Below are 24,235 nucleotides of genomic sequence, written 5' to 3' on the forward strand. Positions count from 1 at the left end.
GTTGATACCAAAAATCTCGAAAAGGGCTTGGCCGATTTACTTCAAACTTTTACTCGGTACTGTTGTGAACATGCAGGGGGACACAGGCTATACTTTTTTTAAATTATATAGAATATATTTATATATATAAAGTGCCTAAAGGGAAAACGTCGTTACAAAAAAACTCGTAAAGTTCTTGAACGATTTCTACAACTACATCTGCATGGATACTCTGCAAATCACATTTAAGTGCCTGGCAGCGGGTTCACTGAATCACCGTCACAACTCTCTATTATTCCAATTTCGTATAGCGCGCGGGAAGAATGAACACCTAAATCTTTCCCTACGAGCTCTCATTTCCCTTATTTTATCTTGGTGATCGTTCCTCCCTATGTAAGTCGGTGTCAGCAAAATATTTTTGCATTCGGAGGAGAAAGTTGGTGATTGGAATTTCGTGAGAAGATTCCATCGCAACTAAAAACGCATTTCTTTTAATGATGTCCATCCCAAATCCTGTATCATTTCTGTGACACTCTCTCCTTCTCTCCTATATTTCCCGTTGATACAAAACGCGCTGCCTTTCTTTGAACTTTTTCGATGTACTCAGTCAGTCCTATCTGGTAAGGATCCCACACCGCGCAACAGTATTCTAAAAGTGGACGGACAAGCGTAGTGTAGGCTTCAGATCTTTACATGATACATTAGGGAACATTTTGATGGACATACCCTATATAGTTTTAAATACCTGTATATCTGTAACATATAAATATATGTGTAATACATATACCAGAAATCTCGAATAGCACTTGAGCGATTACTTCAGGTTTTTACGGGTTACTGTAATAAATATTCGGCTGGATACACATAAAACATAAATATTTTCATGATATAGAATAGGAAAACGTTGTTAGCAAAAATATCGAAATGCTCTTCATCAATTTACTTGAAATTTTTTCAGACGCTATAATAAGCATTCATAGATATACACTACATATTTTTTAAACAAAAATGAAAAACTTATCTTTCAGAGTCAAATACGAGAAATAAAATGTTATATTTTGTTCTGCTGTGAATATATGTGGTTTTGTTTTCTTTTCCGAAATCAGTTTCCACTACGATAGTAGGCCATTTAAACCATTATAAAATACGTTTCACCAGAGGGCATGATCTTTCTCATTATACACCTTTTTAAAATAAAAATTATATACATAACCTTGTGATAGTTCAAATGGCTCTGAGCACTATAGGACTTAACATCTGAGGTCATCAGTCCCCTAGAACTTAGAACTACATAAAGCTAACTAACCTAATGACATCACACACATCCATGCCTGAGGCAGGATTTGAACCTGTGACCGTAGCGGTCGCGCGGTTCCAGACTGAAGCGCCTAGAACCGCTCTGCCACACGGGCCGGCCAACAGTGTGATGTTTTGTTGTCTATCTCACCGACAGGTTTCACGGAAAACAAGAAAGTTGTATTTATGATTTCTCATATGATTAGTCTATTACTAGGGAATCTGAATTTGAAGCCGGCCGAAGTGGCCGTGCGGTTAAAGGCGCTGCAGTCTGGAACCGCAAGACCGCTACGGTCGCAGGTTCGAATCCTGCCTCGGGCATGGATGTTTGTGATGTCCTTAGGTTAGTTAGGTTTAACTAGTTCTAAGTTCTAGGGGACTAATGACCTCCGCAGTTGAGTCCCATAGTGCTCAGAGCCATTTGAACCATTTCTGAATTTGAAATAACAGTAAATAAGTCTCAAGATCAGAGAGAGCGGGAGGAGCAGATGGACAGAGAAGGGAGTGGGAGGAAATGAGCATAGAGAATTGAATGGAGGTGATGGACAGAGAGAGGGAGAGGAAAGGATGGAGAGAGAGGTAAGAGGTGGAGATGGACAGAGAGGGAGAGGGATAGGGGGAAGGGAGGATGACGAGATCCACTTAAGGAATGAGTGTTTCATAATAACTACTGAAAGACACCTGCATGTAAGGTACAATGTGGCGTTTGTCCTAAATTTTACATAGGCCAAACTCGGATACCTTTTGATGACCGCTTTGTAGAATATTGTAACGCAGATAGCAACAAAACAACTTTTTATGATGTAACTCTTCAGGCTTTCCCGGCGAGATCTTGCCATGTGGAATAATCGAGTCTACTGCCGGATGTTTGTGTCGCTCTGGCGGACGTCCGAGGGAGCACCGGGGAAGAGACAACACATTACAGGCAGCGCCAGGTGGGCACGGACGGCAGAGAGAGCACCCAGTGCCCTCTGCGCATAAATACTGGACAAGATCCTCCAATACGGCAGTCTCAGGTTGCACCTGAAGAAGGCAACGATTTACGTGCCAGAGCGACGCAAACATCCGGCAGTAGACCCGATTATTCCACATGTCAAAACAGCTTTTTGTTGATATTTGGAAATAAATGCTGAAAGTATGAAGTGTGGATCAAAATTTAAATATCTGCCACTGTCTGTCATTAGGATACATTTGAAGAGCATGAAATTTTGTTAATTTAAAACATATCCACATCAATGTTAAATAACTGATGTCCATAGCAGAAAACTTTTCCCGTTAATTTTTTCCATGTTGAGTCTCCTTTGCTATCGGCTCGCACTTGCTTAGTACGGCATTAGCTTAACGCAACTTTCATACTGGTTAGTTGGTGTAGGGTACCACCTTCAAAATTGTAACATTGACATATCTGATAACTATGTGCATAACAATGCCACCTTTGTACGGAACTTGTTTAGGTTGTACCCAACTGTGGTACGTGACCAGTTCCACAGACCGTTGAGAATTCTGGCGTGAAGTTGTACATGTTTACTTTGTGCTCTGAGGAAGTAAATATTTATTTTTGAAGCTAATCATGAACACTCTTACAGATACGTAAATCTACTTATTCAACGGTAACACAGCTTAGAGATATTTCAATCACCCTAAACTGTGTGTAGTAAAAAATAAGTTTAAAGAGAATAGCGTCGTCCTGTACATTGCATGATCACATATTGTATCGAAATGTTTTAAAATAATGCGTACTACATAAGGTTTAATAACTGATTTGATATAATAATTATACTGACATATACGTGACCACTTATAAAAATATAAATACAACAGTTGGCCCCCCACCATGGCACGCCGACCTCCGCGCCAGGGGGAAGGGCTGAAGAGGGATGGTCGCAGCTGAGGTATATACAGTACGTGGGACGCCAGCGATATCTCGACACTTCACCAGATGATAGTGACTATAACTGAAACGTGTGAAATTTCGACGCAGCCACCTGGATGGAAGGCCGGGGGGATTTCGTCAGTAGTATTCACATGGGAAGTCTACATTTAGTTATCAGAAGGAAACATTCACAGACATGCTCCTTAGAAAAATGCCGGACAGTAAAAAAAAAAAATTGCGGCACACCGATTTGGAAAGCATAGTTTACGTAGTGGAGAGTTAAATACATCATTAATCTTAGTTGAAACGAAAACTGGTCGTCAAACTTTGGGAGTATTGTCGTCCGACAGTTTTGCTGTTGTTTGGTACAGGGTTATATCAACAAGTGATTGCTAGGGGAACTTTGTCAACAATGTAAACGCAAATAATCTCTTTTGGCTATATTGTGCCGCAAGATCACAATGATTCACAGCAGACCGTAGTGCAACAGAGGAAGTAATTTGTAATGTATAAAATATGGTTAAATAAATTAGAACTGCGTCGGATGTTCCCTTCAAACGTTTTCAAATATAATTTTGTGTCAGTGGTGTACAGGGTGTCCATAAATTATCTTTACAATTATTTATCCACATCAATATGTGCAACCGTAGTGGCACCGATAATGTCTAGCCGGAATTCCATCTGTCTCCATGTACAATTCAAGATCTCCATAGTGACATCTTCAAATGCATTGCGAATGTCTGCATTCATGTCCAGTAGATCTCTAACCGTGATTCGATACACCAAATACTTTACAAAACCCCAGAGGAAGAAGTCTAGTAGCGTGAGGTCAGAGAATCGTGCAGGCCATCGAATTGGACCATTTCATCCAACTCACCTATCCGGAAACTTTTCACCTAGAAACTGACGAATAGTTAGGGACCAGTGGAATGGTGTCCCATCCTGTTGGAATGTGACATAAGGTTGTAGATCTTCCAGTTGTGGCACAACAAACTCTTGTAACATGACCAGGTAAACACTATCGTTGACGGCGGACTCAATGATAAAGAATGGACTGATGATGCAAATGTGCATTAGTCCGCACCAAACTTTGACTCTGATACTGTCTCACGTGTAACATGAGGATGCTGTGAACCCCACATTCGAACGTAATGACGATTCAGTTTAATGGGTACAAGAAACGTTGCTTCATCAGAGAAACAAATCTTTTCCAAAAACTCATCGTTTGTGTCCGTCTTGCAAACTGTTCGCGCTGAGGTTTCTCCGTGGGCTTTATATCTACATCTGAATCTACATGGATACTATGCAAATCACACTTAGAGGCTGGGAGAGGGTTCATCGAACCACCTTTACAATAATTCTCTATTATTTCAGTCTCGAATAGCGCGCGGAAAAAGCGAACACCTATATTTTCCGTGCGAGCTCTGATGTCGCTTATTTTATTTCGATGATCGTTTCTACCCATGTAGGTCGTCGTCAACAAAATGTTTCGCATTCGGAGGAGAAAGTTGGTGATTCAAATTTGAAAAGAGGACGGACAAGTGTAGTGTAGACAGTCTCTTTAGTAGATCTGTTGCATCCAATAAAACGCAGTGACCGGTGGCCTTCCCCACGATATTTTCTAAGTGTTGTTTCCAAGTTAAGTTGTTAGTAATAATAATTCCGAGGTATTTAGTTGAATTTACGGCCTTAAGATTTGCCTGATTTACCGTGTAAGTTTAACGGATTCCTTTTAGCACTCAAGTGGATGACCTCACACTTTTCGTTAATTAGAGTCAATTGCTGATCTCCGCGCCATACAGGTATCTTTTCTATATCGTTTTGCAATTTCTTTTGCTGTTCTGGTGACTTTATTGGAGGATAAACGACAGCTTCTTCGTCAAAAAACGCAAGACGGCTGCTCACATTGTCTCCTAAATCGTTTATCTAGATAAGGAAAAACAGCGGGCCTATAACACTACCTTGGGGAACGACAGAAGTCACTTCTGTTTTACTCGATGACTTTTCGTCAATTACTACGAACTGTCACCTCTATGACAGGGAATCACGAATCGAGACATATAACTAGGCGCTATTCCGTAAGGACTCAATCTGAGTATAAGGCACTTGTAAGGTACAGAGTCAAAAGCCTTCTGGAAATCTAGAAATACCGATCAATTTGAAATAACTTGCCAGTAGCACTTAGCACTTCGTATGTAAAGAGCTACATGTGTTTCACAAAAACGATGTTTTCCAAATCCGTAGATCGTTCTCTTCAGGGTAATTCATAATGTTCGAACACAATATACGTTCCAAAATCTTGCTGCATATCGACGTTAGTGACGTGGGCCTGTAATTTAGTAGATAAGTCGTACAACCTTACTTGACTATTTGTGTGACCTGTGCAACTTTCCAGTCTTTGGGTATTGATCTTTCGCCGAGCAAGGAGTTGTACATGTATGTTAAGTAGGAAGCTGTTGCATCAGCACAGTCTGAAAAGAACCTAATTGGTATACAGTCTGGACCGGAAGACTTGTCTTTGCTAAATGATTTTCTTCACCACTCCGAGGTTATGTACTTCTAAGTTATTGCCTCAAGCAGCTGCCCGTTGTAGGAATATAGCTGTATCATCTTACGCAAGACATGTGCACTGTTGATCGTCTCATTTCCAACTCTCTCGTCGCCGTAAGCATTGATTTTGTCGGACTCCTTGCAAACGCCTTTCGTACCACGTCTAAGTAGGCGTCCGAAACAAATGGGCGACTAGCCCCCTTTTTATGAAGAACACGAGCTCTTTCTCTAAATGACTCATGATATGCCCGAATATTTGGCCGCTAAGAGGAGGGTGGGGGTTGCCTTCCACATCGTTTTCGAAAATTTCGCTGCACTTGGGTATAGGAACGTCGTCTGTATGAACGAGACCGTACATTCAGCTTTCTCCCGTGGCTTCCACATTTTACCTGGTTTTCAAGTTCAGTTTTTTGCCCAAATTTGCGTCACCTGGAAGATTGAAAGCTTTGTGAGTTGTCTTATCACGTACTGAAAACCATTTGTTAATATCCAGTAGCCGGCCGCAGTGGCCGAGCGGTTCTAGGATCTACAGTCTGGAACCGCGCGACCGCTAAGGTCGCAGGTTCGAATCCTGCCTCGGGCATGGACGTGTGTTATGTCCTTGGGTTATTTAGGTTTAAGTAGTTCTAAGCGACTGATGACCTCAGAAGTTAAGTCCCATAGTGCTAAGAACCATTTGAATTTTTTTAATATCTAATATAGTATTAGAGATAATAAAGCCTCAAGTTATAAAGGTAATTTATAGACTCCATATGTTATTAGTTGTGCTATAGAAATACTGATCAACCCTGTGCATATAATTCTCCATTCAAAACTGTTAACTATTAATTTTACCCCTATAACGTAGGCGGTGCAATACTGGGCCCCTTATAGTGTGCGCTCCGTAGCGCATGCTGTGTGGATTAACCGTTTCCGGTGAAAACGTGCGGCATTTTTAACAGTTTATTTCAAGAAACAACTGAGAAACGTTGCGAGTACCTCCAGAGCGCGTGCCGTGTTTCCCGCAGGGGCGAAAGTCGTGCCGCGCGAGGCGCGAACGGGCGGCTGAGCTGGTTGCGCAATAAATGCAAAAGCCCGGGTTTAGCGCGGCGACGGCTCAGCCGTCGGCCGCCGGCAGTTTTTAAGCCGGCCAGCTCGCGTCTGGGGAAGATTTCAGCGCGCGGGGGCGGCGCGCTGGCCGGGCTCTTCCTTGCGTATGCAGCGGACCGCGCAGGCCGGCGAAAATTCGCTGACGTACGGCGCAGACGTGCGGCCGTGTCCATCCGCTCCCCCCACCACACTGCTGTTTCATCCCGCGTAATCGTCTTTCGCAGAATTAGGCGTTACGTGCAGCGACAGAGGGGACACCGGCGTAGACTGCGAATTACTTATTTTCCCTAGAGAAAAATTTGCAGAAATTTATTTACTGAAAACAGAGTTACTGCCGGAGCATTAGTGTGTAGAAAGCCAGTTAAATCTGAGGGTGGTCGTAATATTTCAGTATTCAGTATCGCCTCGAAGAAATCGTGTAACTACGAAACATGGCAGTGTTGTCAGTCCTTCCCTAAATCTTCACCCTTGAATGCGGAAAAATTTTTCATAGCGATGGATTACATACCAGAGACTGAAGTTTTAGAAGTTTACATTTTGTCTGTTAGGAGGATCACCTTGTCATCAGTTGCGAAATTATGTACATTAAAGGGAGAAGGGGGGGGGGGGGGCGGGGAAGTAAAGAGAATGAACTAATGATATCAGCAGCGTTGCGACTTAGGGCGGAATCAATTGCGACGAGTCAAAACATGAGCCGGATCGTGACTCGAAACGAGCATCTCCTGCTTACAAGACATCAGCGTTAGCCACTGGGCCACCTGGGCAGAGCATTTATCGCAAAGCCGCGCGTGGTAGCCGTCAGTCTAGGGCGCCTTATCGCGGAGCCCGTGGCTTCCCCCGTCGGAGGTTTGAGTCCCCCCTCGGGCATGGGTGTGTGTGTTGTCCCTAGCGTAAGATTAGATTAAGCAGTGCGTAAGCTTAGGGACCGATGGCCTCAGCAGTTTGGTCCCATAACACCTTACCACTCTCCAACTTTATCGCATATGCGTGGGTTATCTCCGCACGCTCCAGGCCAACTCACATTCTCAACTTGCGCCACCTGTCCGCAGTCCCTGTCCATATCCTCCATGCTCATTAATTTTAGATCCCCACTGGAGATCGAACACGAGCCTCTGCACAGAAGGTTGAGGATTCATCGCCACATCAAGGCAAATCAGTATTTGAATGCATTGCGTCTGTTGTTTCGGACATGTCCAAAAGAACAGGACCATTCATTCACACAATATTTCGGAAATGCGTGCAAAACAATAGTTTCTTCATTTGCGGCAAGAGGAAAAAGTCACTGGGTTTCGTTTCAGGGAAATACCGGGATAAGGCAAAATTTGGTAGCCCAAAGAAGCAACTGAGGCCCTGTCATGGAACAAAAACCCAGTTGATAGATCAAATGGTTCAAATGGCTCTGAGCACTATGGGACTTAACATCTGAGATCATCAGTCTCCTAGATATTAGAACTATTTAAACCTAACTAACCTAAGGACATCATACACATCCATGCCCGAGGCAGGGTTCGAACCTGCGACCGTAGCGGTCGCGTGGTTCCAGACTAAAGCGCCTAGAACCGCTCGGCCACATCGGCCGACTTGGATAGATCCCTCGCATACCTTAGATATGAGAGTTCAGTAGTATGTTCCTGTGATGGTTTACCCCTTACGAACACAAGTTATTAGGATACTACGATGCCAGTTCGGAAAGAAAATAAACCCTCAGCATCTCCTTGCTTGACCTATCCTTCTTCGGCGGTGGTGATCCACATGTTTCGACTGCTTGCTTTGCTCCTTTGTGTCATACATCTAGCACAAAAGTTTATTAGAACTGACTGGGACGATGCTTAGTGGAACACGTCCGCTGAGTATCCGTTAGTAGTGCTACCAATGTCAACAGTTGGAAGAACTGAAGTACAAACAAATGGGGAGTGAGCTGATTTACTCATAGTATGTGAGAGAGATACCAACAGCCTTGCCGCAGTGATAACACCGGTTCCCGTCAGATCACCGAAGTTAAGCACTGTCGGGCTGGGCTAGCACTTGGATGGGTGACCACCCGTTCTGTCGAGCGCTGTTGGCAGGCGGGGTCCACTCAGCCCTTGTGAGGCAAACGGAGGAGCTACTTGACTGCGAAGTAGCGGCTCCGGTCACGAAAACTAACAACGGCCAGGAGAGTGGTGTGCTGACTACATGTCCCTCCGTATCCGCATCCAGTGATGCCCCTGGGCTGAGAGGACGACACGGCGTCCAGTCGGTACCGTTGGGCCTTTCAAGGCCTGATCGGACGGAGTTTAGTCTGAGAGAGAGAGAGTCAGTAACACCTGATTCAGCACATAGACAACAGTGCAGAGCAGACACAACACTCTTCTGTAACAAGGTCACTTCGTCCGCAGCTCGTGGTAGCCGAGAGCACATGCAGTCCCCTCAGCCATCTGGCTGTGGAGAGAACATCTCTTTGAACTGCATTCTTTCCAGCCCAGCAGTGATTGACTAAAGGTGAGGGCCAGGACGCTCTTCCTTGAATCCCATCTGTGACCTTCTCAAATCGGGGGCAGGACGCCGGTGCCGCCGCTCCTGGGAAATACAAGTACTACCCTACCGAATTTGCACTTGGACTGGCTCTGGGGCTGTCTGTGTTGGGTCTTCCACCTACACACCAACAGGACAACTGACAACAGGGGCATGCAGATCTGTAGGGCCAAACCTAGCTGCAACCTCATGAGAGCATTGCGGCTCTGAGAGATGTCCACATCTGCGCTGATTTATAGCAACTCATTAGCCCTTGGAACCCCCAACAACTGTGCCGCGGCACTGCCCATTGATAATGTCAGAACCTGCACCTGCAGATTCCTCGCTGGGTGCTAAAGTGCTAGCCTGTGCTTCCATGTAACATAGACTCAGCATAGCCGCTGGTAGGCAGCACTAGGAAGAGGAATGCGAAATTGTAAAAATCTCGGAAATAAATGCCTGTTAATAGGATGGTGGCACATTAGTGCCTAAGCGCCCCAGAGGAGTCCACCACCTCACCTCCACTCGCCTGTTCTACATTCACGTAGCAAGCTGCACCTGATGGGCTCCTAGAATGCTTTCATGGTGATTGGCGGCTGGACTGCCCTGACACAGCTGCAGCATTTTCGCTGCTGCCTCTGTTCAGCGGGCTTTTTGAATAAGTCTGAACTTACGCGGAATCCTACGGTCGATGACCTCTGTCATGTTCAAAACATTCTGCAGGATGTTGAGAATGGAATACTTTTCCAGTTTCGCCTTGGTTGTCATACATCTTTCTTCGAGCACCAGGACTTGAAATCCTCTTTTGATTCCCTGTTCTTCATCTACATCTAAATAGATACTCAGTAAACCAACAAACGGTGCTTGGCGGAGAGTACCCTGTACCACAACTACCCATTTCCTTTCCTGTTCCAAGCAAGGGAAAACCGACAGTCAATATGCCTCCTATGGGTTCTAATTTCTTGTATCTTATCTTCGCGGCGTTTACGCGTAATGTATGTGGGTGGCATTAGGCTCGCACTACAGTCAGCTTCAAATGCCGGTTCTCCAAATTTTCTCAGTAGTGTTCCTCGAAAAGAACGTCATCTTCCCTCCATGGATTCACCTTTTAAGTCCCCGAAGTGATTCCATAACACTTACGCGTTGTTCGAACTTACGCTAAAAGATATAACACCGCTTCTCAATTGCATCAATGTCTTCCTTTAATCTGATCTGGTATGGATCGCAAGCGCTCTAGCAGTACTCAAGAGCAGGTCGCTCTATGGTCCTGTGTGTGTTGTCCTTCACAGATGAACCACACTTCCTTAAAATTCTCCCAATGAACCGAAGTCGACGACTCGCCTTCCCTACCCCAATCCTCACACGTTCGTTCCGTTTCACATCACTTTGCAACGTTGCGCCCAGATATTTAAACGACGTGACTGTGTCAAGCAGGAAACTACTTGTGCTGTACCCGAACATTAAAGGTTTATGTTTCCAAATCATCCACATTAATTTAAATTTCTCTACGCTCTTCATATCAACTAGAAAGTTTGTCTAAGTCATCTTGCAGCATCCTACAGACGCTTATCTTCGACACCTTCCTGTAAACCACTGCATCATCAGTAAACAACCGTAGATTGCAGCTCACCCTCTCCGCCAGATTATTTATGTAAGTAGATAATAACAGCGGTCGTACCACAATTTCCTGGGGCACTCCTGCTGATACCCTTGTCTCTGATGAAGACTCACCGTAGATAACAACATACTGGATTCTACTACGTAAGAAGTCTTCGAGCCACTCACATATCTGGGAACCTATTCCGTATATTAGCGCCTTCGTTAATAGTCTACAGTGGGGTACCGTGCTTTTCAGAAATCTAGAAATATGAAATCTGCCTGTTGCCTTTCATCCATAGTTCACAGTATATCAAACGAGACAGCGGCAAGTTGAGTTTCACAGGAGCGATGCTTTAGACAGTGAGATGTTCTGCCAGCTTCGTACCTCGCAATTCAGTCTTATTTGTCCACACGCTGGAACCATCTGTTCCACTTAACCAATGCAGAACATAACGAAGCATTGCTGATTTTTGCCGTGTATATCGACAAGAATGTTTCATCTTTAGACTGTACAAGGCTAGCCAGCGTAGTAGTTTTTATTAACTGAACAACAGCGTGTTTAGTGCAGAAACTGTTATAGTGTGAATTAACTTTACCCCAATCATTCACCTAAGAGAGTCCTATCCTGTCAACATTATTGACCCCGAGAATACCACCAGTGAAAGGAAACGAAAACATTGAAAGTAATGAGCTTCTTTAAAACATTACTTCAGTATAATACATTTCATGTTGTTTGTGTGCACTGAAAACTCTACTCATATTTGCAAATTGCGAAACAGTGTCTTGTAAAATTACCTCTTCTTCACTAAATGAAACATTGCAAACCTTCCAAAAATGATTTTCGATAACAGAAGACAAGTATTTGAGAACATAAGCATTTCTAAAATCATTAATACTAACCATTACGTTGAGTGACGCAAAGCTATTCAATAAGCGAACTGTTTTGCGAACAATTAACTTCTACGTGTATGTGTTCAGCACCAATTATTCTACTGGTTTTCCGATTGACTTTCATTTGTGGTATAAACTGTATTTTTACTTCTGTGCTCGAGCCAGTGCCTTTGGTTGCGTTCTCGCCTGATTGCAATTCAGTGATAAGTTCGTTTTTATTAATAATTAGTAAATAATTTTGGCTCCCACAAAGAGCTAGTGACCATTCTTAAGTAACTATCTATCTAAAATTTTTACAGATTCACCTCATTTATTCCAAATTTCACCTACTACTTATTATTTTCAGCTTTTTTGTCAAAATTTCCTTCGATCATTATCGTGAGATAGTAGTCGCGTGGTAACGATTCGGCTATAAATGTATGTGCACTCTTCCGGATTTTAATTATTCTTCGGAACAGATTCCGTTCCCAAACAATAGGGAATATTAGGCCTCAGTTAAAAATCCTCATTAGTCTGAAGTGGAAGTCCGTTATATGATCTTCACTTAACAAGCACATCCAGGAATTGGACTTTGCCGGCCGGGGTGGCCGAGCGGTTCTAGGCGCTACAGTCTGCAACCGCGCGACCGCTACGGTCGCAGGTTCGAATCCTGCCTCGGGCATGGCTGTGTGTGATGTCCTTAGGTTAGTTAGGTTTAAGTAGTTCTAAGTTCTAGGGAACTGATGAGCTTAGAAGTTAAGTCCCATAGTGCTCAGAGCCATTTGAACCAGGAATGGGAGTTGATTTTCTTCTGTCTCCATCGTAAATTTGACGTTCTGCTGCAGCTAATTCAGACTTCGTAGAAAGTCATGTGGGTGGTGTCGTTAGTGTAGACAGATTATAAACGCATCATCTAGACATATAAAAGCATGAGGGAGGGCTTGTACACTCGATTCCAACCGTTCCTCTTCAGTAGCTTCATAAACATATTGGTCACATGCAGCCCATAGCTACTTCATAATAGTTTCCGCTGCTTAGAAAATAGGTTGACACAAGCAGGAATTCAAAGTTTCGTTAGCGCTGGCCTAAGCTTTTCTCCTATGAGGCCTAGATTGTCTCTTAGAAGTATCTTTGTAAAGAGAGATAGCACGTCGAAACTCACCGTGAGGTCTGCTTGGCCTAGTCTGAAGTTCTGGAGCTGCTCGATGAAATGAGCCGAATTTCGTATGTGGTGCTGGGCTGAGGATGGCTGTCGGGAATTTCGCTAATCCATATGGCGGCACGCAGTGTTGCTAACAATTCGACGAAGATACATGCCAAGCTTGTGGACTCTAGGTTCTCCGTGAAGTCTACATGGTGCAGCTGTGCGTATATAGCTCTTGAACTTGACAGTCTCTGGCGCCCCTCTCACTCTAGCACACAAAGCCGGCGCTACTAATAGTGGTACGCCCTGTATACAGATCTTGAGTTGAAAGTCTCTGCAGATTATAACAGGAATTTCGCTGACATTAGCATCAGCGATCCAAAAATTCTGATATCATCGCATTTGGCCACGCGCATCAAGGCCCAGACATTACCAAATTCTGACATAATCACGTCATTGTCCCCCTCGGAGCGCCCTTACACCTGCAGCGCCCGCCCCGCCACCCCAACGCCCTGCTTATTGATGTCATCATATTGTCTGCTGGTCGAGTCCAACGTCAGGCGAGCAATTTTTTTGTAATTTGCTTGTGTGTGCTCTTTCATTCGCTCTCCACCATGAAGTGCCGCCACGAGTAGCAACAGTAGCAGAAGCAGTCAGCTACGAAGGAAAAGACTATCGGTAAGTATTTGATTTTTGTTATAACAGTATGGTTATTATTAGCAAAAAAACCACAAGCTAACATTATACTAAGAACTTCATAAAGGTAGCTGCTTACAGCCATCAGATAGTTGAAATAAGGCAACTTCAGCTGTACATGTCCAACTTTATTTCTCAACCATTTTCCCTTCTTATAAGCATCATCACTGGAGGAAAAGCTGTTCAGTGAAAAATGTTAAGGCCGTTTTAATTTTTCACTGTACAACTTTTCCTCCAGTGATGACGTTTGTAATAAGTGAAACCAGTTGACAAATAAAGTGACACATGTACAGCTGCAAGCTCAAGATGCTTTACTTCTAACGCTATTCTGCTTCTTTTCACAATTACATGTGTATTTCACAGCTAAACCGATAAAGTTATGATGTTCTATGTTATACTTAGGTTTTACTGTTATTGTTTCAGCCCAGATCCGGTGCTGGCTGAACTTCTGGAGCAGGATACCCAGGTATTCTCACCTGTACCAAAGCAGCAACAGTCACTGTCCACAGGACGTCTTCTGGACCTGACGCCATTCGACTATGACCACAAGCCACATTCGGAACTTGAATCTCAGCTAAATGCTAGCAGAACACTGCTATGCAACAGTATGTACAATTTGATTAGAAGTAGATCTAAATGTGTGAAAGAACCTCTAGCACCCCACATTTTTTTATGTGATAATTCACATGCCTACACAGCTACACACAACTATGACAAATCCTCCATTCATTTATTCCACACACACATACTCACATACACACACACACACACACACACACACACACACACACACACACACACATACACACACACACACACATACACATCATCAGCCAAACAAGTAGTGTGATATCGCCAAGGTCCTGATACTATACACGCGGATGAAGCATTTGTCATCATGGCATGACAGACCTACTTTCAGTTGCAGTGCAGTATGCAACCCATGACCACACTGCTAAGAACTACTTGGTGCACCATATGTGCAGCTGCATCACCACTGAGTGGACACCCCTCGTAGTCTCCAATTGTACGAGCCTGGAAAAATTACCCTATTGTAGAGAAAGTCCTTGTAGTTTTAAAGTTATAGTAAAGAAATATGTAGATTATAGACAATATTGATTTCGATATGTGCCATAACATGGCTAGATTACAGGCTGCTGATCCTATGTGGCACCATGTAAAACAACAGGTTCAGCAGAACCCTCACCGAACAGCTTTGTAACCACTATAGAGTACATAAAGAAATATTGTTTTCTTCGTGAAATCCTCAGACGTATAGTTGGTGTACGTGCATTCCCACTTCTGGTGAGAAGATGCTGATTGTATGACCTTTTTTTCATAATATAAAATAGTTGTATGCCATCAAGAATGCTACAGGTGCTCCGATAATCAGGAGTCTTCTATAGGAGTATATTCCAATATCTTGCATGCCCATTCCACTTCTTTCAGGCAATACAAGTGATTTCACTAGTGCGTGCTGGAAAGATTTCCTGCAGCAACAAGTATTCAAACAAATATCAGTATGATAGTACCGTCCAGAAACTAACGCTGTAGGGAGACTCTTTAGGGAATTTAATATACTTATTAGAACATATTGTTTCAACTAACAAAGTATCGGGATGAAAAACACACTATTTGAAGAAACCACGAAGAGGCTACCAGATTCCTCTACCAATCGCGTCCCATATAAGGTACTCTTCATTAAACCTAAGGAGAATGAAAGTATGCCTCCACCGCTGAAACTACATAAGAATAAAACTTTTTGGGAGACGGAGGTATGCCATGCTATGGTCCTTCTTACAAATGAGACATGTCAGAGAAAGTGTCAGTTCGACAGCAAGGTTTCTTGTAGAATTTTATGTGGGATACAAAGCGCTAATATATAATCATTCAGAACCACCTCTCATTACAAAGAAAAATAAAAAATGGCAGTTCTTGTATACTGGTCTATTTGTCATAGAATACCTCTTCTGGTGGATATTTACTGTTTTATCTTGGGTCTAACAAAATAAGAGTCATATCGTCAACAGGATCTAAAAAAATATTTTCAGTGGTTACTTATTTCGAATTATCAGCTTATATTTAGGGTTGTGATCTAACATTAGAAGCCAATATGATAACCAGAAATAATTCTTTCAATTCAAGTGAAGCCGTGGCTGAAATTATGATCCATAAAATTTCACATGCTTGTCTAACCTAGGGAAGTATACTTTGTAAATACAACGTTAATTTTAGTCTTTAGGAAACATTTTTCATGAACTGTAGAACAGCAATAAAATTACTGACGTGTTTACATCTATGTGTATTCCAGTGTACTGTAGCTGCAAGAATTTAGTAGCTAAAGGCAGGATTTGCAGTTGATGTACAGAATTCCTCTTTTTTTAATAATTGGTAGCATTTTAGTGTGTAAGTTCTTTCTTATGATGTTCATATCCATAAAAATTGAAGACCAAAAGTAATGCCCATAAGAAACAGATCTATCGATTACTGATCAATCAGAAACCCAAGTATTTTGAATGCCGTCATTTATGCACAGTGACTAGATTTAGGTTGCATCTGGTTACGTTTCAAGTCTGTGATACTGCTCTCTAAACTGATTTCAGATTGATAATGAGATGGCATAATTGCTGAATATTTTACCACAAGACTCGCTGGGAATAAGCACTATTACACTGTTAATCCCTGAGGTCAAAAGTGTGTTCCTTTCATGAAACCACCACATGAGGCTGCGAAATGAATGTAATTCCACGAAGAAAAGACGCTGTTTTCTAGTTTAACTTTGCATTATAATAGTTGGTGCATAAGTCTGTAGCGTTTTTGTTTTGCGTGTTGGTGTTCCGTTTACTATGGGTTTAATCATCGATTGTCATGTCTAATTGCAGTTCACTGTTTCAGTTTGTGTTTACATATTGTTATTTTCTCATTTGGAGATACTGAGTGGAGCTGTGAGGGCTAGAAAATGCAGTGCCAGGTGGACAAAGCGGAACATTTCCAACCTATTCTTCTGTTAGAATTCAATAGGGGGGTTACAGCAGGGGAGGCAGTCACAAACATTTACGCCATGTTTGAGGATAATAACACTGGCTGGAACACGGCAAGAAAACGATTTTCTCGTTTAAAGGAGGATCGTTTTGGAATTAAAGAATACTTTCGGGACAGTTTAAACGCATCCATTGCAGTGAATGCGAGAGCTGCCAAATGTGATGAACTGTGATCATTTCACCGCAGTAAGGCATTTACAAGCCATGAGGCAGAATCAAAAATCGGATGTATGGGTACCACATGCTCTAACTAAAATTACAAAAATTAGCGGTTGTCAATATGTGCATCTTTTCTTGTTCGTCATCAATTGGCTCGTGCAGAACACCGACCATTCCTATCCTTCATAGTTGCCGGTGACGAGAAATCGTGCCTTTATGTTACCATAAGGAAGAGAAAGGAATGGTTCAAGTTTAAAAAAAAGCGGCAACTCCCCATTCAAATATCTGCTCGCAACCACAAATGATAATGTTATGCATCTGATTGGAACAGTGACGGTGTGGTGTATTACGAATTGCTTCCCTGCGGTGTAACTGCCATGTAAAGATCACAGCTGACATTTATTGTCAACAAGTGAAGCGTCTTGCACACACAATCCAAGAACAACGACCAGCAAGACCGCGTGAAGTGATGCTACAACACGATAACGCCTGCCCGCATTCTGATAGATGAATGACGAAAAACACTGTACAAGAGTTGGGTTAGGAAGTCATTCCGCTCCCACCTTGTTCACTTGATCTCACGGACTCAAATTTTCATATTTTCCGCTCTCTATCGAACATCTTCCGCTCTCTGTCAAACAACCTTCGGAACTTCCTTTCCGAGTGAAAATGCGCTCCGAACATGACTCGATAAGATCTTCGCCTCAAAACTTTGAAGATATAGGGGGAGGGCGGCACAACAAACAGCTTCCATTGTTACGGTCACCTTAAACACTACCAGTTCGCATTAATGTCTTGTAAAGTCACCCGCGGAAGTTATCGCTTTGCCTTGTTTCTTCTTGATAGCAGCAGCTTCGGAATCTTCTGGGACCTTAATGAAAGAAAACTGTTAAAAAATGAATATTAAAAAATTGTAACTACTGAGATAACATTGATTCAATACCAAATGTAGTATAATCATGTTAGGTTTATCTTCACATAAAGCTTAAGAAAGAGAGAGACAAACCATTTAAAAATTACAGTCTTTCATTTATCGCGGTTTTGATACACTGCAGGTGGCAAGTCATTCCGCACCCCCTTTATTCACTTGATTTGGCGAACTCAAATTTTCATCTTTTCCGCTCTCTATCGAACAACCTTCAAGGAACACCCTTTTCCGGATGAAAATGTGCTCCGAACATGACTCGACGAGTTCTATGCCTTAAAACCACGTAATTTCTACAGTCGCCAAATAGAAAAGTTACCCTAGTGTGAACAATGAAGGAGAATACATTACTGAAGACTAAAGTCTCTGCTATGCAAAAACGCTACGAACTTATGTGTCAGCACAATAGATAGTTGTACCTTGAGTCTGATGGTTTGGGGGCTGTGTTCTCAAATATTATAGCATTGTGAGGATGCAGTATGGATTATTCCGACATGTGTTTGCAGGCTGATGATACTCATATTTGCAGCGCTGACTGACCAGAACATTTCTGAATTTTAAGTCAGAATAATCCAATGTGCAAAAAGAGAGCCGGCAACAATGCGTGCCACAAGATTGTGCCAAGTCGCTTACCTTTCATCTGCTGCGCAAGCGCTGTGTAGTTTTCTTATCGCTGTGTGTGGGATTAGTGCTGTTGTGGACATGAACACAAATCTTGGTGTGGAGCATTCCGCTCCAGCATTTGGAAATTGTTATGAGGCTACAAACGTAACTCCTACGAATCTATCAGATGTTGCCAGACTGCATAGCTGCTATTCAGGTAGGTGAAATGGGCAACACAGCGGTATGAACGACAGAATGCAAACAAATATGAACGACAAAATGCAAAGCCTCTATGGGTGGCTTGTGGGACATACTGAAAAAATTTTAAAATGCTACTGCCTTGTGTTTAGATTGTTGACGTCCTAACTGCGTCTAACTACGTCAGCTGGTGGACTTGGTGAAAATTTAAAAATATGAGAGTTAATTATAAACATACCTAAACTACTTCCTCCCGTACACGAACGATTTCAAGTTTAGTAACAATAATGGTCTCTGTACATTTACGGCTTCTTAAATAGTGACAGTACACATAGTTTAAAAGTCAGGAAGATAATATTGTGAGACGTTTCTGATATTTGTTGTAAAACTGTTATGTGTATAGCTGCCATTTGATGTCCTGTATGGCGTTTCCAATCGACTGGGTCTGAGATTTACACTTGGAGTCCTTTCCTAAACCTGAAACACGGCCAGACCCTTGCCTGGTGTGGCTCTAGAGAAATTCCACATGTAAGGAAAATGAATTTGATTTGTGTTCCTGGTTGACAATTTTTGAAAATACGTATGCTAGATAATACTGTCCACATGGAAAACTTTGTAATTAATGCCAATTAACCCTGCTCTTGATCAATACTAATGATGTTATTCTTTGTATGGCTTACTTCTCGTAATCCTGAATGCTTCTCCATTTGCATATAAAAACCATATCCAGTATACCATGTCAAAGACTGATACTTTGTTTCTGATCCTTTCCAGCTATGTAAGCTGGTAATCCCACGTACAACCCAATACTCTGTACAAACATTTTGTAATCAAAACACCAGTCACTAATGTATGAGGTTGAATACCTGCCTGTGGTTCTCCTATGGTGGGGCACAAAGATAACCAAGGGAATTATTCCATTATCATGCCACGCAGCGAAATAAAAAGAATAATCATATATTTCTGATACGGTCAGTCTGGTAGCAATCTGAAATGTGTGGTAACAGAAAAAAACTACACAAGCCAAGATCGCTAAAAAAAGAAAGCGTTTTATTGCATGACCGTTTCCGACAGAGCTATGCTGTCGTCATCGAATCTTAAGATTTTGAATTTTTGCAATATATTATCCCTCAGTATTAGAAGTCGCTTCATAATGCACTTCTATACTCCCCTACCATGAAGATCATTACACACTGATATGTTAAATGTGATAGTGCTGTGTACAAACATAAACATAATTATATCGCACCGATTGCATGAGTTCATTACATGATTGTTGTATTCTTTATGCTGTTACTAATAAATATGTGTCCATATTATGTAGATTTTCATTCAAAAATTTACTTCTTTTGTTGACGTAACATTGTTCACTTTAATTGTGATCTGTACTGTATTGTACCTGGTTCACTTGTGTTATAATGTGTCAGTAATTACATCCTCTGTCTAAATCTAGAGCTATCACTTTACCTTATTCCTGCCTAACCAGTCAGAAGTATTGTAATATGAACAAACACTATAAACCTAATTATGACCAGTAGTGAGTAAAACTGTAGTGGTCTTTTCCCATTGAAGGCTTTGTAGCGTCTCAATCAAAAATTGTTTTAAATCAGATGTTTTGTGATAGAGGATAATAGTATCTCTGGTCTAGTAGTGTATGTGTTCTACACTAGAGATGCAGCGCGGTTTAATTGAGATCTCTATCACACTTTAACTCATTGACTTTGATCTGACGAAATAATTTTTACTTAAAATTCTCTTGTTCTTCAGACATTGTCGTGTAAAGATGCGAATTTTTGTTACGAGCTAATGAGGCGCCATTATTTACTATATTGAGATTAAGACCAATAAATGTTATGTATGATGACAATAACAATAAATACTAATTTGTCATTTCATTTTAAATACCACCACACTAATAAACACAAATGTTACAGCCATAGTCTTTTTCGTGGATTTAAGGAAGGGAAGAACGTCAGTTCAATTTGCTGTTTTTCTTTCTAGACAGTTGATAACTATTGCCACTAGGATTTTAGTAAATTTTGTCTCTGGGCGACCAAAGAAATCTGTTTTGTCTTTTTTTCATTTGAAAAAAATAGATTTTTGTATTCCAGTTTTTTATGTATTCGGGTAATAGGACCCAATAGAGAAAGATAGCAATACTATACGTCTCATTCTCCAGCTGGAACGTCTTCCAGTTTCCATAATGTTGCCTTTGGTTGCCTCTTTCCATCACATAAATAATTTTGCTGTCTGTTATGTGAAATTTGTTCTATTTTCAGTCCAGCGATTGTTTTCTCAGTGATCTCTCTGGTCCCTGCTCCCATCATTACCTCTTTCTCTGTTGTTTCTATAACGTTCGTCAAACTTCCTGCCTCTGTCATCTAATCCCCGGCATTAATCATATCTGTGTTTATTCTGAATCGTCTACGTTTATTCTGTTTGGCTGATTGCCTAGTACTGATTTTCAATGAAATCCAAGAAATTTGCCACTGAGTTAACATGACAGTGTATTAATTCCCACTGCAGTGGCAGTGGCAACTTTCTCTTTAGAGATCTCTGTTAGTGTATTAGAGAGCTACCTGTAAACAGATGTACAATCTTACTCAGTTGTTCCTAAAACGATTCTATCTGGAATACCACCCTGCCCTGTATATGGCTGATCTAAAGATTCATTCTAGAGCTTTAACTGCTTAAATGGTCTCCAGTTATTATTTAAAATATTTATACAAACGTTTCGTAAGAACTAAATAGATCTGCGTTTTGATTATGCCAACGTAATGCTGGTCCTTCTATTACTTTGATAATAAATTTTATTGTTACTTCATCATCCATGGATACATATATCCACTAAATGTACTGAACGAAAATCGTTTAATAGTAAGAGCTTGCATCAATGGCCATCCTACTATTGTATCAATAGAACCAAACACTATGTTACTTAGCCTACTATTCTTTAAAGATAATTTTGAAATTATTCATCTTCTTGCTGTAGATACTTCCCCTCGTTGGTAATTCAATCTGTCTTTACATTTACATTCAGCCGCCTCCAGGTTTCTGCTGACGTAAGATGCCTCTTCTGTTGATAAACCTGAGATCAGAATGTGTGTGACAGATCCTTTCGCGTAGCAGTGCTTTTATAGTCTGTTCTCTCATTTTATGGTACGTTCTTCGCCTTTTAGATCTTACATTCGAGGCCTTCAAATATGAAATTTTTTATCAGAAAATTTGGCTCTTCAGCAGTTTGCCATCTTTATCGGCTACTACTCCTGCTGCTGTTCGAACCTTGTTCGAACGGGTTAGAAATGTGTGAGTGTTGTCCTTTAAAACAGCACAAGGTGGTGACACATTGGATACTGCTGTCGAGAAGTGTAGCTGTTCTTAGTTACTCGAGAAGTTTTACTTGGCTGTAGCAATCTTGGTTTCTCAACCAGTTCCTCTTCTAGATTCTGCATCTCCGTCCCCGTCTCTTATTCCCATGTGAAGGGCCGACAAGTTTAATTTCGATATTTGCATGTTCCTGAACTACTGGAAGCAAGTCAAGAAATTACTGGAGTTGTGGCATATGCGTAGCCACAGCTGTGGAGCAGAACGGGCGCGTCAGTAGCTGTAGCAGTTTCTGTTTATACACAGGACTTAGTTTAGTTTTTGTTCTCTTGTGCTTCAAAAGAAGTGAATTGTATCTTTGTTCCTCACTGTGTTGACTACTGTATACTGACTTTCTCTTAAGTTCCTGCGTCTATTTTAGTACACCTGCACTGAATAAGCTGACATTCTAGAGTAGCTTTGCGCCACCATTAGCGCCTGTCGCCTTGTTCAGTTTGGACCTCGTGAGCGTTGAGTACAGTGTTCAGAATGTCAATGCAGCAATGGAGCCCCGCGAAGATGTCAGTAGCAGTAGTGGCTTCTGTTTACACACAGGACTTAGTTTAGTTTTGTTCACAAGTCTATCTTCAAGGCGCTGTGTTTTCCAGTGCGACTTATTCTAAGATTATTCGTGAATTCTAGTGCATTTACATTTTGAGAGCTGACTTTTGATTGTTGTAAAAACCAGAAGTAACATAGCAGCCGAACTTACATTGCGCGCAGCTACTCCTTTGGTGTGGTATAGAAGAAAATTGATTAAGGATGGCTAGGGATGCATGGGGAATTGACCACTGTACATAAACAGGTGGAATTTTTGTTGACCAGGCCGACAGGTTTCAACTTGGTGTCCTGGGCTGCGGTGGCAATGGGACGCTAAATATGAATGATCTGGTACTTATGGAGGCTATAGTGTCGCCTGCCGCCCTTGATGTCGCAGATACTTCCCATTCGTACTTCGCGGCCGGTTGACGTTTATCTAACATTGATTGGCGAACTGTGGTGGAAAACAAAAGTTGGTACTTGCAGCTCTGCTGTCACTTTATGCCTTAAAAACAAGTTCGAGGTATTGCCCATGGCTGGAAATACATTTGATTCAGCATGAGCAGCCTCTTCTGTTCAGACTGGACCATATCATCCTGAAAGGTCCAAAAAAAGCGCAGAGGGTTAGTTCACTTTTGTCATTGGGAACTCCAACGTTATGTAGATGATGGAAGTAGCGAGCAATTAGGGAAGGAAGACCAGTGTCCACTCAAATTGCTTGCCGGGAGGTCGCATCATAAGTGTAGAGGAGGCTTTTCCAGCAGCGATTCAGCGCACTGGGTGACTCATTTCTGCACGAATGACGCCTACGGTCTGGCTGCTCACGGTGTGGAAAAACACAGCTACGAGAGGGGGGCAGCATTTCTCCCAGAACTGATCGCGGTCGTTTGGTTTGGAGCCGAATGGAAGGCTTAAGCCTGAGGCTCCGACGATTCTGTGACGATCTTGGAAGCAGATTTGTCGACTTCACCGGCGGGTGAAGACTTCCCCCCCCCCCCCCTCCCTCCCTCTCTCCCCTTAATTGGTGGTAATGGTAGAGTAGCTAATTATACGTGGCGAAAACATGTGGTTCTCTTGGGATATAGAAAGTTCATAGACGCGATAAGACACGTTCTGAATTCAGACGGAGAAGAATACTATCTGCGTTAATTAAACAGAGGAATAGTCGAAACGAAAGATCGGAGAACTAAAATGTGGCAGTAGTTCTGCAGAAGCGTCTGTGGACAAATAACAGAACTAGTCTCTCTTACAAACGGTGACAGCGTTCATATATGATTACAAAGAGAGGTAGGAATATATTTCTGCTTATCAAGAGCAACAAGAAACAGATTTCAGATTAAGTGAGTTGTCAACATAAAAATTTTAAGTTGTGTAGGTTAACTGCCGACTTTAGCAATTGTGATAAAAGTCTTATTAAGACCGGACGCATTTCGCTTTATTTTAAAGCATCTTCAGTGGCCGCTGTAACGATATATTTTTTTTCTTTTACAGTTATGTTTGTTTTGATCATTAATGGTTTGCATGCATTAGTTGTTACTATAAACAGTTTTTATTCCTTTCGTTATACACGTTTTTTTTTTTTCATTCTTCTTCGTCCTCCACGTTTACGTATTGCGTATTTGAATTTGCACACAGCACTTGCACTACGCTTAACGCAAAGCACTTGTGTTCTGGGAAGTATCACTGCGTGTTTCGTTTTGCTGTTCGGGAATGCGTTCGTGTGTTGTTTGTTTGATAGTGGTGGAAGCGTCTGCTATCTCTCTGTGGTTATTTATATTTTGCGACTAGGAAGAAGGAGAGAGAGAGAGAGAGAGACA

General features: G+C 41.9%; 1 pseudogene; it reads left to right on the forward strand.

The window, feature by feature from the left end:
* Nucleotides 1–8,734: 8,734 nt before the first annotated feature.
* On the forward strand, nt 8,735–8,852 carry LOC124623565 (annotated as a pseudogene).
* Nucleotides 8,853–24,235: the final 15,383 nt, after the last annotated feature.

Source organism: Schistocerca americana, chromosome 7, assembly GCF_021461395.2.
Source record: "Schistocerca americana isolate TAMUIC-IGC-003095 chromosome 7, iqSchAmer2.1, whole genome shotgun sequence".
In the NCBI taxonomy this organism is placed as follows: Eukaryota; Metazoa; Arthropoda; class Insecta; order Orthoptera; family Acrididae; genus Schistocerca; species Schistocerca americana.